This window comes from Glycine soja, chromosome 1, assembly GCF_004193775.1.
Source record: "Glycine soja cultivar W05 chromosome 1, ASM419377v2, whole genome shotgun sequence".
Classification (NCBI taxonomy): Eukaryota; Viridiplantae; Streptophyta; class Magnoliopsida; order Fabales; family Fabaceae; genus Glycine; species Glycine soja.
Window position 1 is genome coordinate 38,893,363 of NC_041002.1, and position 18,640 is coordinate 38,912,002.

The 18,640-nt window shown below is 33.5% G+C and overlaps 1 pseudogene; it reads left to right on the forward strand.

The window, feature by feature from the left end:
- The first annotated feature begins 15,323 nt into the window (after positions 1–15,323).
- LOC114373636 overlaps positions 15,324–18,640 on the forward strand; it is a 79,912-nt pseudogene continuing 76,595 nt past the window's right edge.

Consider the following 18,640-nt stretch of genomic DNA (forward strand, 5'->3'; position numbering starts at 1 on the left):
TCTTTTAGAGAATAAAATTTCGTGCTCTTCTCTTCCTCTCCCTTCATTTATCTCCTTCTTCCTCCAAGCTCTTATCCATGGCCTCCTATGGTGGTGAGCTCCTTCTGGACTCATCTTCTCCTTGAAACTCTCTTCCTTCTCCATTCCACTGTCATTCATCTTCCAAGAAGTAAAGGAGCCCATTGATGAAGAAGATCCTAGGTCTACAAGCTTCAATGGAGCTTACATCATTGTCCTTGGATGTATTAGTTTTACTTTTATCAGATGTTCACACATGTGCGCAGAAGGAAGCTGGTTAGGAACCAAATTGGAATTATATATGTGCAGCTGTGGTGATGCCAATTTTCAAGTGTACAGGTCTCTAATTTTTGTGTGGGCTTGGTGCTGATAAAAAGTAAAGTTGAAGGGTGATTATATGAAGGCTTGGTGGTGGGTTACTACTTACTAGTGCCTCTTATTTTCTTCATAAGGTTTAAGGGGTTAGGCGTTTTTTGTTTATATCGGCCTATAGAATATATGTATTTTTGTTTTACATTTATGAGTATGATGGATTAATTTACTTTCTAAAGTGAGTTGGTGATCACTTATTTAGAAGATCACTCTTATTTATTAGTAAGTCATTGATAATAGTTAATTAAGAGTTTATTTTGAGGTTAAATTATATAAAAATATATAATTTTTTTCTCATAATTTTTTCTTTTTGAGCAAATAATTGATAAATTAACATCATTTAAGTTTTTATGTAGATGATACTAAAAGTGATAAATTTATTATGTTTAGTGAGTAAAATAAAGCCCAAGAAAACAAGAATAGTTAAGAAAAACAAGTTAATTGAGAAAAGTAATGCTAATTAGGAAAAAGAACTAATTGAGTAGTGCTAATTAAGGAAAGAATAATAATTAAGGAAGCATAACTAATTAAGAAAAGTAATTTAAGCTCTGCAAATGGATTTGAGAGAGAAAATAGATAAAGTAAGTTCTTTCATGCAGGAGATCAAAGTTAAAGTGTACTAGTAGATGTAGGAGTAAATTGAAATAATTATAAATAGAAAAAATTATTAACATTACATCAAAGAGTAGCTCGGATAGGCTAAGTTTCCAATATTCTTATCTTCTGAATTTCCTTCTACAACAAAATTGGATTTTCTCATTTCTTTTGTCTTTAATTAATCAATTTAAATTCTTGTTTAATTTCTCTTCTTGTTTGATTTAATTTTTTTTATCAATTTAAATTATGACTTTTCTACAACCTTTCCAAATCTTTTTCTTAATCAAATATTCATTTACATAAATACGTCTCCCGTGGATACAATACTCAAACTTTCGTTTTAACTTTACTACTTGGGAAGAATGGGTGCACTTGCCAATCCATCAACAGTAATATATTTTTTTCTTGAAAAAAAACAATGATAGTTTTTTTATGTAAAAAAAGAAATTATTTTCCATCAACAATCTATCATTTTAATTTCAAACTTTCCTTATTCTTTAATTATTTTCCATCGATCCACCCAACTAATTAACTTAGATTTCCATTTCACCCACTCACATATATTGCAAAGTAAAATAAATTGGACCATATTTATTTTTAACCTAATTACAATCTCATCAAGAATGGAGGTACAAATAAATATTATGAGTCATTCGAAAAATTAAAATATATCTAATTTTAAACCAAATACTAATGATGTATTTTTCCAAAAGAATTCAATAACATATAATAAAAATTTATTCACACAGAATATAAATTTAACTCTTTAAAAAAATCTATTACAAATATCATTTGATGTGTCATCATCGTTTTGTGGTTTCAATTACATTTTCGTACAAATCGTCTTTGAAATATTTCTTGAATTTATGAAAATATCATCGCTTTAAAAAGGATGACAGTTTTGAAAGAACTGTCGTTAAACTTGTGTAATAAAAATCAGGTTTATTTTTATAAATTTATTTTGATTTGTAAATTATTTTTATTCTAATTATATATAAAATAATAAAATTTAAATATTTAAATTTTTTGAACTATTTTCATTTTAACTATAAAAATTTATTTATAAATAAGTTTTTCAATACCAATTATATAGATCAAGAAATTAGTTAAATTAATATATAAGTTATTTATATATTTTATTTTATGTCATTTATAAAAATTATTTACATTTATTTTTATATATAAAAAATAATAATTTTTATTTTAATAATAAAAATAATAATTTTTAGATTATTCAATATTATTTTAAATTTACATAATATGTATAAGTTACATAAAATAATTTTTTTTTCAAATAATCCATATATTTTTTTATGTATTTATTTTAAAATTATATTAAAATAAGAACATTTTTGTTAACTTATGTTAAAATAAAATTTTATTATAAAATAAATACGTATAAAATTTAAAATTAAATATTTTTAAATATTAAATATTTTATTTTAATTTATTAAATTTTATTATTCAAAAAATTATAAATTACATATTAAAATATAAATTTATAAATATTTTAAATTAAAACTAATTTTTATAACTCTTATTAATGATATATTTAAAATAGTATTTATAAAATTAATGAAATAAAACATGTGTCTTAAGAGTTTGTTAGTTTGTCTTTAAATAAAATGTGATGAGTTCAAGTCTTATTAAAACTGAAACTTGCATTCAAGTGAGTACCAAAGTCGCAAATTCAAAATTATAAGAGCACAAAAATTACAACTTAACCTATTTTTTATAACTTGTAATATTTTAGTTATAACATTTGTCGATATGTTAGTTTAAGCAAAGTTTTTTTAGACATTAACTTTTAATTCTTAGTTTCTTATATTTTAATATCATTATATTCTTTAAATAATTTTATTAAATATAATTATACTTATATAATAAACTTTATAAATAATCCTTTCAAAATAATTCTATTTAGCAAATTATATGTTATTTAGCAAATTGGTGAAATAATGAAAACCTCCTTGTCATATATAATGCAACCTTTATAATTAGTGGAGAGTGAATTAATTAAAATGTTAGTGTACTACCCAGATCCACAAAATTTACATTGCATTAGAATGTGCACGTTAGACCTCTTAGTTAGCCTAACACTAAAGTGGAGACGCACCTCCCTCAGCAGTCGGACTATTGAGCTGGTTATCAACACATCTATATATTTGAATCTTAATGATAATATTATTATTTCTTTATCAAGTTGCAGGTACCTACTTATCTACTAGCAATTAATTATTTATAAGTGATGAATTATCTACAAGCTATGAATTATCTACTAAATATTATCTACAAACTCTGAATTATCTTCTAGCTATCATTTAAAAGTTAGAAATGATCTAGAAGTGTTGTTAGACCATCATAACAGCTCCTACAATGAAAGACCCGATACTCCTATCCCACGCTATAAATACCAGGTTCTATCTCATCATTTTCATTCCATTATCAACTCACTCTATACGTATTTGAACACCAGAGTCTTTTGTTTTGTAGGTCCTCCTCATGCTCCCTTAACAGCGGGTACCTATAATGTGTGAAATCGTGGAGCTCATCCAAACTATGTCCCCTCTACATTTGGGTAAGTACCAAGTCATAAAATTAATCTTTAAGAAACTATTCTAGAGCTTCTAATAATTAAAAAAAATATGAAAAAACATTTTATATTAACTTTGATTCATAAAGTGTTAATGATGGATTGTTGCTCACAAAAAAAAAAAAAGGATGGATTGATAGGATATATTGTTATTCTTTAATTATAATTATAAGATCTATTCAATCTGATCATAGTAATTTTTTAATATATATATATATATATATATAGAATTTTACATAAATAAACGAGACAATCAAAGATAATTGGATTTTTTTCAAGGTTTCACCACTCATAAATAAGACCTACACGCTATAAATAAAGAAATCAAAAGTTAAGAAAATCACAATTAAATTGGAGAATTATTTGAATCCAAAACTAATTTTAAATAAATTAATGTCAAATTTATGATTGATATTTTCAAACATCTTTATCTTTTTATAATAATTTTTTTGATTTATAGGAGATTTATCAAGATAAGTAAATCAAATTATTCTAAAAATTATATCGAATTTTCTTATCATTAATTTTATTGCGAAAATTATCTTCTTTAAAACCCTTGCCGTCTACTCTTCTACCCTTCTTCCGCAAATTAAAAATCTGTTCAATCATCTCATTCCTCTTTCATTCGTATTTTCAACTCTTAAACTTTATTTCTTTTACCACCATGAGGACCTTGGAAACTTTAAAGCAATTGGTTGCAACTATTACAGATTGGAAGTCGCTTAAGAAGATGGTTTGCAAACCCTTTAAGCCTTCCATTTTGCATTTGGTAATATCACAACATGTGACCCAGTTATATAGCGAAGAAGAGTTGGTTCAATTAAATAATTTCAGAAAACTACATTCAAGTGTTGAATCGAAGATAGACAAAAAACATTGATCAGAGGGTGACCGGAAAAAGGTGCTTATTAAATTGTAACTCAATTTATGTAGGTTATATGTTATTCTGTATGTATTAAATACATGACTCTTGTGTATGTACATGCAGACAAATTGAAGTGATGCCCAAAGAGGAAAGACCCATGCCGGTAGTGATTAAAAAACCAAAAAAGATAATCTTGATACAGAACGACCAAACACCAGATTTGCCTACAGAAATCAAGAACCGAGTCACTGAGTTGAATGGTCATGATATTAAATTTCTCATGCACAAGAAACTCTTCTTTTCATATGTGAAACCAAATAGCAATCGTTTGTCAATGCCTATAAATGAAATTATGTGTGAATTCGTGACAGAAGCTGAGATTGCAAAATTGGATGAAAGAGATGACACTAATGGAAAAGGACGACTTGTTGGTGTAGAAGTAACTGTGTTGGACCCATGTCTGAGAGAATTTATTTTACCATTGAAGAAGTGGAGCATGCAAAAAATTGACACCTGTTGGTAGTTGATTAGATGATAGTTGATAATTGATAGTTTTAGAGAATTGTTTTAGAAAGAAGGCTATGTCATTGATTTCTTGGATTGTCAATTACAACATACCAATTGCCTATTTATAGGCTCAAGTCACCAACCTCTCAATGGTGGTGAATGTTTCTACATTACTTTAGGTCTTTCTAGAGTTTTCATGATAGATTAGTATCATGACAGTTCTAGATTCTTCTATCTTATACATACACTTATAGTTCTAGATTGTTCTACCATATTCATACACATTATAGTTCTAGATTGTTCTACCATATTCATACACACTATAGTTCTAGATTGTTCTACCATATTCATACATATTATATTTAAGAATATTCTAGAAATTTGTAGCAATTTCAACACTCCTCCTTGATGAAAATTTTTGTGACTCCGAGCATAGCTCGTAATTCTTCAAATCTTGGTCTCGGCAAAGCCTTCGTGAATATGTCTGCAATTTGATCTTCTGTTCTGCAGTAGTCGAGTTTGATCTCTTTAGTTGCTTCAGCTTCTCTGATAAAGTGATACTTGATTGCTATGTGTTTTGTTCTGCAGTGATGAACTGGATTCTTCGCCATTGCAATTGCTGATTTGTTGTCGCAGTTGATTTTAGTAGGCTCATCTTGTTTTTCTCCCATGTCTTCAAGTATCCTACGAAGCCATATAGCTTGACTCGTTGCTTCAGCAGCTGCCACGTACTCTGCTTCTGCTGTTGATTGTGTTACTATAGCTTGCTTCTTCGATGCCCAAGAGAACATTCCTGATCCTAGTGAGAAAGCATAGCTAGATGTACTCTTCATGTCATCTGCCAAACTTGCCCAATCATTGTCAGTGTAGCCAAGTAATTCTGAGTTGGTTTCGGTAGTATACCATATACCAAACTCTTTTGTTCCTTGTAGATACCTCAAAATTCTTTTTCCTGCTCCAAAGTGTATTTGACTTGGGCTTTGCATGAATCTTGATAGAAGAATTGTAGCATACATTATGTCAGGCAGTGTAGCTATCAAATATAGGAGGCTTCCAATTAGACTTCGGTATTTGGATGCATCAGCTTCTAGTGCTCCATCATTCTTGTGTAGTTTCTCATTTGTTATGAGTGGAGTAGCAACAGGTTTGCAATCATACATCTTGAATTTCTTAAGTAAGCCTTCTGTGTATCTCTTTTGCGAGATGAATATCCCTTCATTTCTCTGACTTACCTCTATGCCGAGGAAGTAACTCATCAAACCAAGGTCGATCATCTCAAAGGTCTTCATCATGTCTTCTTTAAACTCCATCATCATCTTAGTATTGTTTCCCGTGTAGATAAGATCATCTACATATAGAGAGAGTAAGAGAGTGTACTGACCTTGAGACTTGATGTAAAGTGTAGGCTCACTCTTACTCCTCCTGAATCCTCGATCCATGAAATACTGATCGATTCTGCTATACCATGCTCGAGGTGCTTGCTTCAAACCGTAGAGTGCTTTTCTTAGTCTTAACACTTTTCTTTTTTTGCCTTCAGACACAAATCCTTGTGGCTGCTCCACATAGATCTCTTCTTCAAGTACACCTTTAAGGAAGGCGGATTTGACATCTAGTTGATGGATACTCCATCCTTTTTGTGACGCAAGAGCTATTAGAGCTCTTATGGTATCAAGACGAGCTACTGGTGCAAATGTCTCATTGTAGTCAATTTCGGGTTGTTTTGAGTAACCTTTAGCTACTAGCCTCGCCTTGTGTTTCTGTATGGTGCCATCAGGGTTGAGCTTTGTCTTATAGACCCACTTAACCCCAATGATATCTTTTCCATGGGGACGATTTACTAACTCCCATGTGTTGTTTTTCTTGATCATCTGTATCTCTTCTTCCATTTCCTTGACCCATACTTCCTGCTTTGACGCTTCTTCAAAGCTTCCAGGTTCAAGTATGGCCAAGTTACAGGTTTCATATATGTCCACCAAAGATCTTACTCGTCTTGGAGTAGACTCTGGTGATGATAGTTCTTGATCTTGTTGTTGTGGTGTAGGTGAAGGTGGTTCACCTGGGTCTTCTTCCTCAGCTTCTTCTTGAGGTAGTTGAGCGGGTATAAGAACGTTCTTCTCCACTTTTTCTTCATCCCAATTCCAAGAAGCGTACTCATCAACTTCAACATCTTGACTGATGACGAGTTTCTTAGTTTGCAAGTTGTAGACATGGTAACCCTTAGAGATATTGCTATACCCAAGGAAGATACCTTGTATAGTCTTGTCTTCAAGCTTGTGCCTCTTCACGTCTGGAGTATGAATGTAGCATATAGATCCAAAGACCCTTAGGTGCTTTGCTGATGGCTTCTTCCCGTTCCAAGCTTCAATTGGAGTCTGTCTTTTATAGACTTAGTTGGACATCTGTTGAGTATGTAAACAGTAGTGTAGACTGCTTCAGCCCAGAATGTGTTAGGTAGTCCCTTTTCCTTGAGCATCGATCTAGCCATCTCTATAACTGTGGGATTCTTTCTCTTGGACACTCCATTTTGTTGAGGAGAATATGCGACTGTAAGTTGTCGCTCAATGCCTTCATCCTCTCAAAATCTTTCAAACTCGCGAGAGGTGTACTCTTTGCCGCGATCACTTCTTAGTACTTTTATCCATTTTCCACTTTGATTTTCAGCAAGGGCCTTGAACTTTTTGAATACTCCAAAGACTTATGATTTTTCTTTTAGAATATATACCCATGTCATTCTAGAGAAGTCATCAATGAAGAGTATGAAGTACCTGTTGTTCCTATGTGATGGCGTCCTCATTGGTCCACAAACGTCCGTATGTATCAGCTCCAATAGATCTTTCGCTCTCCATGCTCCGCTTGTTGAGAAAGGAAATCGGTGTTGCTTACCAATGAGACATCCTTCACACACTTCATTGTTCTGCTTTATGCTTGGAAGATCTCTCATCATGTTCTTCTCATGTAACAACTTCAAGGCATGTGTGTTGAAGTGGCCAAATCTTCAATGCCATAGCCATGAATCATCAACTTGTACCTTCATGGCAATGTTTGTTGCATATTTTAAATTTAGAGGGAAGCTTCTATTGCTCTTATTCATCTTTACTTGGGCTATCTCAGACCTTTTATTTTTGTTGTCTATGATTTTGCATACACCTCCTTCAAAGTGAAGTGTGTAGCCTCTCTCCATCATTTGGCCAATGCTTAGAAGATTTTCTTTTAGGCTGGGAACTAGTAAGACATCATGGATGAGTCGCGTACCTTTATCTGTCTCCACCATGATAGTGCCTTTGCCTTTTGATTCAACCACACTTCTATTTCCCAGTTGAACTTTGACTTTGACAGACTCATCAATACTTTTAAAAATAGTCTTATCCTTGGCCATGTGATTGCTACATCCACTATCCAAGTACCAGTTTCCTCCCTTTTCTTTTATTGAGTCTTGAGTGGCGTAGAACGTACATTGTTCTTGATCATGCTCCTCTGCGATATTGGCTTGATGCCTATTTTTGTTGCGACAATTTTTCTCTACGTGCCCGAACTTCTTGCAATGGTTGCATTGTGGCATATTATGGAACCAACAATTTTTCTCTGCGTGGCCTTGCCTTTTGCATATATTGCATGGAGGATTTTTATCTGTTTTGTTCTTAAGGAAATTCCTAGAACCTTCTCTTCTTCTGGAAGTTTCTCCATAATTTTTCTTTCCTCCATTTTCTTTGTTTTGGGGCTGAAATTTAAACTTTGACTGAAAGGCATTTTCAAGTGTATCTTCTTTATGCCTATATAGTCTTTGCTCATATGCTTCAAGAGAGCCCACAAGTTTTGTCTTTGATAGAGTGGACATATCTTTGGTTTCCTCAATCGTTGTCACGATTGGGTCAAACTTTTGGGGCATAGTAATTAGAATTTTCTCAATAATTTTCTTGTCAAGAATATCTTCTCCAAAAGCTCTCATTTGATTAACTATTTCTTTAACTTTAGAATAGTAATCTTTAACTGTCTCAGACTCCTTCATCTTCAATAGTTCAAAATATCTTCTTAGAGATTGAAGTTTAACGGCACGTACCTTAACACTTCCTTGAAACTCCTCCTGCAATGTGTTCCACGCTTCTTTGGCAGTCTTAGCTCCCACAATTCTTGGGAAAATTGGATCAGTCACCGCTTGTTGCAAGGTGAACAACACCTTTGAATTTTTCTGTTTATTTTTCTTCAACTCTTTTTCTTGAGATGCATTAAGAGCTGAAGTATCCGCGGGAAAAGTGAAGCCCTCTTCTACTATGTCCCATAAATCTTGAGATGAAAAATATGTTTCCATTTTAACACGTTAGAAATCATAATTTTCACCATTGAAGATAGGGACAGAAATAGTTGATGATTGAGTAGTGTTATCCATAGCTTAGAAAAAAATATTATTAGAGTTGGTTAATAGTACAAAGGAAATTTTTGAAGTAGTTGGGAGGATTTTGGAATGGTAGGTAGGTAAGATAACTACGCCCAATGTATGATCGAACGTAGCTCTGATGCCACTGTTGGTAGTTGATTAGATGATAGTTGATAATTGATAGTTTTAGAGAATTGTTTTAGAAAGAAGGTTATGTCATTGATTTCATGGATTTTCAATTACAACATATCAATTGCCTATTTATAGGCTCAAGTCACAAACCTCTCAATGATGGTGAATGTTTCTACATTACTTTAGGTCTTTCTAGAGTTTTCATGATAGATTAGTATCATGATAGTTTTAGATTCTTCTATCTTATACATACACTTATAGTTCTAGATTGTTCTACCATATTCATACACATTATAGTTCTAGATTGTTCTACCATATTCATACACACTATAGTTCTAGATTGTTCTACCATATTCATACATATTATATTTAAGAATATTCTAGAAATTTGTAGCAATTTCAACAACACCTACAACTTGATAAAAAATTGGAATAGTATTGTATCTGCTAATAACTTGAAATTTGGTCTTTTAGGGTTGATAACAAGCTATATCTTCTATTAAATAAACTGTGAAGGTTAGACTATGGTATTGAATGTTGAGGGAATTTCATTAAGAAATTTCTTGTTTTAGTACAAACACTATTAAAGAGTCATTCACAATATTTGAAAACGTAAACCATTAGTACAAACACTATTACATATAAAATTTCAGTACCGTTAAACTTTTTAAGAAATTCAAACTATAAAGTTTTGTTGAACTTCACATTGGGTATGAATTGAAATCATAGTAAAAGTACATATCAATGATGCTTTTTAACCAAAAATGTCTATTTTAAATTTTTTTAATTAATATTCTAAAAGTACTGATTATCATTTGCCATGAAAATTTAATTTAATTTATAATATGCAAAATAATTGAACGAAAAGAGAGATTATTATCATCCGTAATTGATTACTTTGGAACTCTTTTACAAATTAATTATCAAAATGAATCTGTTTTAAAATTAATTACTATCTCCTCTGTTTCTTTTTATTGGTCGTTTAAAGTTGTTTTTTTGGAAAACAATAAATACAAATAAATTTTTTATGCTATTAAAATAATTATGTGATTTTTTATTTTATCCCTTTTTTCTTATTTCACAATACATACATACATAAATCAATCAATTAAAGATTAAGAGAAAAAGTAAGGATATAATTAGAAAATAATAACTAATGTGATCTTAAATTTTATAAATGATAGATAAATAGAAATAAAAATATTTTTGAAATTCAACAATTAAAAAGAAACAGAGGAAATAATAGTCAACAACATAATGTTTTGAAAACTATTGGCAATTATTTTATTTGTGGTCTTAAAATGTCGCAAAAAATTACTATCAATTGACGGATTCCGTTTGGGGACACCAGCTTACTACGACGTGTGCGCCACGAAGCATGCGGACAATGGAGTCACTATCTTGCAACCGATTAGGAAACATAGGGAAGTTGGTGATTAAACAATCATCAATTAAAAAACTTAACTTCGTACCTTTCTCTTCGATAATATGTGATCTAGAGATACTAATTGATCCAGATATAGGGAAATAATTGAAGGGATCCTTTAGGAATTTCCCTGAGCTAAAAGAAAAAAATTAATCGGGATTTTCAATTTTTGAAACAATGAATTATTGATTGAGATTCGGATCTGTGAGCAATGGGGCATAGGAGCAGACGGACAATTAAGCAACATGTTCTGAGTATCTGACTGGTGCTCTATTTTCGGATGAATTTAGATTGGAAAAACAGAAAGAAAGCAGTTAATTTGTTTGATATAAAAATTAAGAGATACATATAAGAAGAAAAAGAAAATTAGACATATATTTACAGTAACATGAATAAAATTGGGGGGTACATGAGTCAAGTTCAATTGAAGGTTTCAAAGATCCTTTTTCGATAAGAAATGTATAAAGACTATAATAATAAATATCAAATCCCGATTAATCATTTTCTTTAAGCTCAAGGAAGTTTTTTAAGTTCGTACTTATCTCATCTTTTGCTTTTCCTTTCTTCTTCTTTTTTTTTTTTTTTTTTTTTCATTTCTCTCTTGATGATCCCAATCCACTCCAAAGACAATATTTTCCATAAAATTAGAGGGAATTAATTAGTCACTCCTGTTCTTATTGATCCGAACAAGGTCTCAATACCTTAGATATCTGTCATCGAACACTTCCAACAGTCGAATCAGTATTTGGAACAATCATTGAATTGAGTTTTCCTCCTTCTCACCTCTAGCTTTCACCGTTAAGTTTAGAAAGATGAACAAAATGGATTTATTATGTTTTTAGTTCTTAAATTTTTTTAAAAAATTGTTTTTTCCCTGAACTCTATCATTTGTTTTTAGTTCTTTAATTTTTTTCTTGTACTCTTATTTTCAGTTTCTTAAAATAGTAGTTAAAAGTAAGGGCAGAGAAAAATTCAAAGACTAACAATAAAGATGAAAAACAAATTTAAAGAATAAAAACAAAAATTATAAAATGTTTACGAACTAAACAAATAATTACCAAAAAAGATAGTCACAAAAAGTAACAAGGCCAGAAAATTATTACACATATTTGCTTGGTTGCTTCACACTTTCATGATTTACTATTCTTTGGCGATATATATATTAATTAGAGCAACTCCAAAGTATTTTAATATATATATATATATATATATATATATATATATATATATATATATATATATATATATATATATAAAAGCTTAAGTGGTCGAATTGAATTTTGAGAGTTTATTATGGTCATCGTAGGCATCAAAACTTAAAAGAATATTTACAAAAATACTTATAAATTATTTATTAATTAACAAAATCCTTTAAATTAGTAATAAGATTTGAATTAACATTCTTTGTGAGGTATGAGTCTGATTCTATTCTTATCATTTGAACAAATTTTTGTTGACCCATTTATGTTGGTTCTTAACATCTAAGATATTATTGGAACAAATAAGTTCTTATTGTAAAAATTGTTTATAAGAAAATTTACAACCAAGGTTACTAAATCATTGAGAAAACATTTTTTCAAATCAAAATAGAAGTTGTTGTATGAATATAGGCAAATAAGGTTCAACAAAAATGAGTTAAATTAAAGGACTCAAATAATTTAAATTTTCCATTAAAGTATTAACGAATGCTCGTAAATCTCATATGATATGACTGACAATAAGCAAACCACTAAAAAAGAGTTAAACATCTAAATTTAGTTCTCACATTATATATGCTCTTGTTTTAAAACCAGAACACTCCCTTCTATTTATACATGGGTAGTTATAAGAGAATACCTCAATCTCACAAATACTTTTTTTATCAATGGAAAATACAAAAGCAACAAAACAGAAAACAAAAGACACCAGACTTAGCTACCCCTAGGATCCAGAATTGTTAAGGCATCAGCAATTGAAGAGTGTTTTGGTTGATGAAGCATCAACTTTAGCAAGCCAATCTGCCACCTTGATTCCTTCTTTAAGGTGTGGTTAAACTGAGAGGAAACCAAACTTATGCATGATACCGTTAATCTCACAAATACTTTATTAACACATTATTTTTATCTTTTATTTTCTGTCACATTATGTCACTTTATCATTTCTATAATTTTCTCTTTTTCTCTGTGAATCAGTGCATAGTGATACGCATTCATCATTTTCCATTATTTATATATTTCAGTCTCAGGTCTCTGAAACAAAAACAAAAACTATAAAGTTCATTTCCTCCGCCACTATCTATGAGCGAGGGATTTATACTCATCCCAACTCCATCACTGGCAGTGTACAAAGCTCAACTGAGAGCAAAGAAAAAGTAGAAAGAAAAGAAAATAACAAAAAGCTACAAGAGCAAAGACACTCAGTAGAAGAAGGATCGATCTATCAGCTGAATTTTGTTCCTTCAAGCATTAAGAGAAAGAGACATCTTAACCTAGGTTATTGAAAAGAGATTATTAGTATTAAATTTTGGTTTCCTCCTGTGGGCGGAGTGGTCGTACAACACATCCATCCACTCCACTACCGACAAGTCACCATATGAAATCACCTTTGGCAAGAAGCCCCCTAATATCCCTCAGTACGTGGCCGGTGATTCCAATGTGGCGGCAGTGGATGATTGGTTGAACGAGCGTGACATCATTATTTCTAGTTTGACAAAGAAGTTATTAAAGACTCAACAGAAAATGAAGGAGAGCGCGGACAAACAACGAAGGGATGTTCAATTTGAGGAAGGCACATAGGTCTTGGTCAAATTACGACCTCAACGTCAGTCAACGGCTACTAGAAGTCAATATTCAAAATTGGCCAAAAGGTTCTATGGGCCTTTTCGCATTGTGCAAAGGGTAGGGCCTGTAGCCTATAAGCTTGAGCTGCCAGAGTCATCACGCATACATAAACTATTTCACTGCTCACTACTCAAGCCATATACTCCATCAACCACCCCGCCAGAGGTCCCTCTTAGTCTACCAGCTTCGTCGGAAGAACACTAGCCACTCATTTCTCCCCTAGTTATCCTGGACACTAAGTGGACTCAGTCAGAGAAGGATAGTGAATTACTTGTCCTCGTGCAATGGGCTGGCCTACTCCCTGAAGACACATCATAGGAACCTTGGGCACAACTGAAAGTGGATTATAACCTTGAGGACGGGTTATTTTGGAAGTGCAAGGGGATGTTGAGAACAAACTCACACAACAGGAGAATGCAGCATGGGAGCAATAAAATGCAGAAACAACACAGCAAACAACAAGGGCATGGCAAGAGAATACAGAAACAGAGAAGGGAGAAGGACCAAGGCTAAAAAGGGAAATTCGCAAACCATATTACCTCAAGGACTTCGTAAGAAAGTAGTGGAGTAGGGAGTGTCCTGACAGCATTACTTCTGATGGTAGTGGCACTCCTGAAGATCCTTTGTCGGCTGAGAGTACTAATCCGTTAGGATTGTGATCCTCTTTTTTCTATTTTGTAACTTTTCGTTCCTCCAAGGCTAGATGCCAACAAACCATTAGAGAATTGTTAGATCAGAACAACTACAAAGAACTCTATAAATACTAACAATGTACTCCGAAAATGGTTAAGCAATAATACAATACTCTCTTTCCTTACCTTTTCTCTGGAGGCACCTAGGTCTCAAATGTAGGCATGGCAACGGGGCGGGTCGGGTTTTGTTTACCCCACCCCCGCCCACGCCCCCGAAATCGACGGGGGTGTAAACACACCCCCCATCCCCGTCCCCGACGGGGGTCGGGTTTTCCCAGCCCGCCCCATCCCCGACATTTTTATAAAATTTTATTAAAAAAATATAATTTTTCATAAAATAAAAAATATAATTTTAAATAAAACATAAAATTCAATTCAATACTAACATAAAATTCAATCTAATAGTTTCATATTTCAATATGTTATATATATTAATTATTAGCGGGACGGGTTCGGGGATAGATTCGGGGCGGGTATTGAGAATCCCATCCCCGACCCCGAACCCAAACCCGAATTTGGCTATCGGGGAAAACCCGACCCCGATCCCCACCCCGACCCCGGTCAACTCGAATTTTCCTCGTCAAAATCGGGACGGGTCCGGGGCGGGCCCCGTTGCCATGCCTACTCGAATGCTAGGTATCCCTTTGGTTCTTAACATAAGTAAACCCATTAGTAAAAACTTTTTTCAAAATGTTTCCCCACATTTCTTTTCTTTTGGATTTGTGTGGGGTAACTGAAAGTCTGTTTTTGTTATTATTTTTATTTGGAATTCTGCTAAGGAATTTTCAGTTATTCTACATTTGGGGTCATTCTTGGCTTTCATTTTCTGGGACTTCATTTTTTTGGTCATGGTTTTTGTCAAATTTAGTGTCCTTTATGTATTTCAGATCCACCAGGATATAGACATTGTTTTTGTGGATATCAGAGACAATGTTGTCTCAGAAGCAAGGAGAGGACGCAATAGTCACAAACCTCAACCAGACAGAGCATGAAGGTGGCAGCACAAGCACAAGGGAAGAAAAGGAGCAAGACCATTCCATGTTCAACTTTAAGAGCCTCCTTTAGCATTGTGGTTCTGTTTGGGATGCATGGTTCAGCTGTGCTTCAAATCAAGTAAATAAACACACCCAATAGACTCAAATACTCATCACCAAAATACAAAAACAAGAAAATGAACTTTATAAAGTAACTCTTTTAGTTCCTTTTATTTAGTTCTTGATTTAGTAGTGATTGCTCTCATTTTATAGGTTGCTCAAGTGCTCTTGACACTACCATACTCGTTCGCTCAACTTGGCATGGTATCAGGCATCTTGCTTCAGATCTTCTATGGCCTTATTGGAAGCTGGACTGCTTATCTAGTCAGTGTCCTCTACATAGAGTATCGCACCAGGAAGGAAAAGGAAAACGTCAGCTTCAAAAACCATGTTATTCAGGTTAGTGTGTTGTGTTGTTTTGCCTTCTCAAGACTCTGTCTATATATACCGTGTCCTAGAGTGTCCTTGTTCGGAAATATTATTTAGGTGATGCAAGATTATCCTAGTACACATGGCTAGTAACATAAGCAGTACAAATAACTTATCATAAAAGGTGACTAAAACATATTAATAATATTTATTTATATTTGACGACATTTTTTAACGTTACAAAAAGATTTTATCAACATTTTCTTATTAATTGTTAGAAAAAAATATTATTAAAATCATATAAAAATTTATGACTTATATTCAAATTTAATATATATTTTAAAAAAAATTTAATAACATTTAATTTGATGTCATATAAAAATACTAACACATCGTTAATCGGTCCAAGTGAAAGTAAATTGAAATTCGTTAAGTGAAATTTTTAGTTTTGAGTCATATGAATGAGAAAAAATGAGATTGAAAGAGAGAAATTATTGTACTAAAAGTGTTTAATCGGATTCCTAAACATGAGTTAATCATAAATAAAACTAACAAATATTCTACACCAATTCCTTGATAAAAAAGAAAGAGTCATGTAAAAATTAACCAAGAGGTCTAAAACTATCTAATATCTGTTTATAGTGACTAATCGGAAGTGCATTATTGTTCTGGATTTCAGTGGTTCGAGGTCCTTAATGGGTTACTTGGTCGATATTGGAAAGCAGTGGGGCTAGCCTTCAATTGTACCTTCCTCCTATTTGGATCTGTGATACAGCTTATAGCATGTGCAAGGTGACACTTTTGCTTCGATTTTTTAGAGCAACTTCAAGTAATCTAAAGTGGGTTCTCGTCGTATTGCAACAAATTTTATGCTTTTTTATTATTTTTTTCTTTTTTGTTGCTCCTTTGTTTTATGCAAACAGTAACATCTACTACATAAACGGACATGGACATACATTTTTGGAGCATGCTGTGCAACCATGGTGTTCATACCTTCCTTCCACAATTACCAAATCTGGTCATTTTTGGGTCTGGGAATGACCACTTACACAACTTGGTACCTTGCTATAGCAGCTATCATCAATGGCCAAGTGATAATTGAATCAGTTTTTGTTATGATGCAGCACACACAAGAACACAACACAGGGGGACTGCAATTAGACAAGGAGGAGACAAGCACTACCCACAAAGCTCAAAGGAAAACAAGCAGGAAGATTTCGTAACCAATTCTGATCCTATGCACCGAGCTGGTGGGTTCTCATCGGATAGGGAGGATATCTTGTCTGCCAGGATCTTCATTCTGTTATCAATTCTGTTATTGCACCTTAGGACCTGCTGAGGAAAGAATAACCAGCTTAGCATTTGGGTGCCTATATAAGAATCAAACATGTAATAGAAATGCAAGCAATAACAATAAGAATTTTCCTCTCCTTTATCTCCTTTTCTGGAGGACTCCTAGGCCTCGAACACTAGGAACATAACAGTTTGGTGCTTTTATTGAGCACTACCACCATGGCTGAAGCAACTCGATCCAAAACCAGAATGGAACGCATGGAAGAAACCATAGCCAAGCTAGCCTCTAACCAATTCCATGTCACCACCAAACTAGATGAACTCATTCAACGCATTACTGTGTTGGAAACCAGCCAACACCACTCACCCACACCTCCATCTTCTTCCTTTGCTAAGACACTCCTCACACATACGCTCATGTGAACTCCGTCGTCCATGCCAACTCCGCCTCCACGCCCTGCACTCATACAGCAACACTCCGCACCCTTGTCGGCTCCGCTTACCATTGCTGCCGCCCACCTCCCCGAAAACAGCAAGCCCCAGGTGTCCTTCTCCAGCCTCTGCTTGACTGCCATCCACTGGATCCGTGCGGAGTTCCCCAGCCACCGCATCCTCCTCTCCGACCTCGGCTTATCCCCTTCCGTCACGTTCATCGCCAAGGTCAAGGACAAGGAGCTCGACACCGCCAAATGGCTTCGCTTTTGCAACACTAACCTTCATTCACGCACGAGTTATTTTCCTTCATCCATTTTAATTTGCACTACTACAAAAGTGTTTTTTTTAAGACTTGAGTTCTAAGACGGTTGTTAAAAACCATCTTAGAGTACGGAGCGGTGGCAATTTTGTAATAAAGGAGAAAACTTTTGTCTTTAACGTCGTACATTCTAACGTGGTTATAGACGACCATCTTAGAATGTCTTTCAGTGACAATCTTGTAATTATGAGGAAGTAAGACAATGACGATTTTTACGGAAGACCACCTTTGTATATCATTTTCACTTTTGGTATACCCTAGCTAGCTGACGAAGAACTCTTACTTTCCTTCTTACCCCGCGCACCCTTTTGTCCGTTTTCGCGGTCTCTTCGAAACAAAAACCCCCAACATACAAAGTGTCCCAACGCCAAGAAGAACTCAAATTTTGAACATTGTTATCAACGAAACTTCTTTACAAAGTCACAGAGAAAGTATCTAGCAAACAAAACAGCACAGAGAAAGTCATACCGAGGGCACTTAAGCTTTTCCTTTTGTGAATGTTACTTGAAGGTATGTTCTCCTACTTTTCTTCCATTTGATTACTTCTAATGTATACTTCTTTGCACGTTGTTCCTTGTTCTGTATCGAACCGATACTCATTGCTGAAAGGAAAAGCTACCAATTGTGTTGAGGGTTTGGCCATTTGGGGGTTTTAATGTTTTGGAGTTTGAAAACAGAGGTGAAATAAGAGAGTGATTCGGTGTCCTCAAAGATTTGAGGAAGCGCAAGAAGACCGAGATTTTCAATGAGAGGAAGTGCCAGAAGATCGACTATGGCACCGATGGTGGTGGGTCTGA